This window comes from Etheostoma spectabile, unplaced genomic scaffold (genome assembly GCF_008692095.1).
Source record: "Etheostoma spectabile isolate EspeVRDwgs_2016 unplaced genomic scaffold, UIUC_Espe_1.0 scaffold393, whole genome shotgun sequence".
NCBI lineage: Eukaryota > Metazoa > Chordata > Actinopteri > Perciformes > Percidae > Etheostoma > Etheostoma spectabile.
In genome coordinates, this window is record NW_022605598.1 from 488,441 (window position 1) to 489,301 (window position 861).

The window sequence follows — 861 nt, forward strand, 5'->3', positions numbered from 1 at the left end:
TGAATGTGTGTGAATGGTGAATGTATCCTGTATGATGTAAAAAGCGCTTTGAGTAGTCGTAAATATAGCACATTTACATTTAACTGTCCTGCTGTTATACAGACACATGAACTAACCACAGACTCTCAACTGTCCGGCTGTTATACAGACACATGAACTAACCACTGACACTCAACTGTCCTGTTGTCAACACAGACACGTGAACTACGCCGACATTTGCCGTGATTGTGGACTAACTGCATTGCACAAATGACACACTGATGCTTGATTAGATTCATTCAATAGAAGGTGCTGAAGCAGTTGCAGATCGTTCAGGCCCACTTTAATCCCAACTTGAATGATTATGAAGGCAACCTTGCAGTTACAGCTGGAACACACCGCACGTGCAAGGGTCACGTAGCGTACATACGTGCCTGATAGTGCACCTGGCCATTCTCTCTCTTTCTCTCCAAAAGAAAGAAAGAAAGAAAGAACGAAAGAAAGAAAGAGGATGAGTGGGGAAAACTGTGGTATTGTAGCTTGTGTGTGTGTGTGTGTGTCTTTTTCTGTCCGTCTGTTTCTCTCTCTCTCTCTCTCTGTGCTTGATCTGTGAGAAATAAAGAGAGGCAAAATCACCAAAAACCTGTCTGTTTTATTTTGAAATGTTTTTTACTATTTTATTTTGGTAAAATGCCAAGCTGCACTGTGTGGCGGGACAGATTGGATAACATGGGCGCTGAAATAAAAATAGCTGCGCTATGCTGCTGTACGTGACACTTTCGTGTGCGGTGTGTTCCAGCTCTGCAGAGGATGTTAGTGTGGTTTGCTGGAGCGGTGAAGAGAGAGGTGTGGGGGGCGGGGGGGGCGGTGCTCCTGAGCAGT

At 44.7% G+C, this 861-nt stretch overlaps 1 protein-coding gene and 1 long non-coding RNA gene across 2 annotated transcripts in view; both read left to right on the forward strand.

The window, feature by feature from the left end:
* Positions 1–861, forward strand: part of clmpa (CXADR like membrane protein a) — a 100,419-nt gene that overhangs the window by 30,708 nt on the left and 68,850 nt on the right. The window lies entirely within an intron of this gene.
* LOC116686541 (uncharacterized) overlaps positions 475–861 on the forward strand; it is a 27,239-nt gene continuing 26,852 nt past the window's right edge. Inside the window, exon 1 of the long non-coding RNA XR_004331288.1 lies at positions 475–535. This is a non-coding gene — a long non-coding RNA (uncharacterized LOC116686541). The remainder of the gene's footprint in view (positions 536–861) is intronic.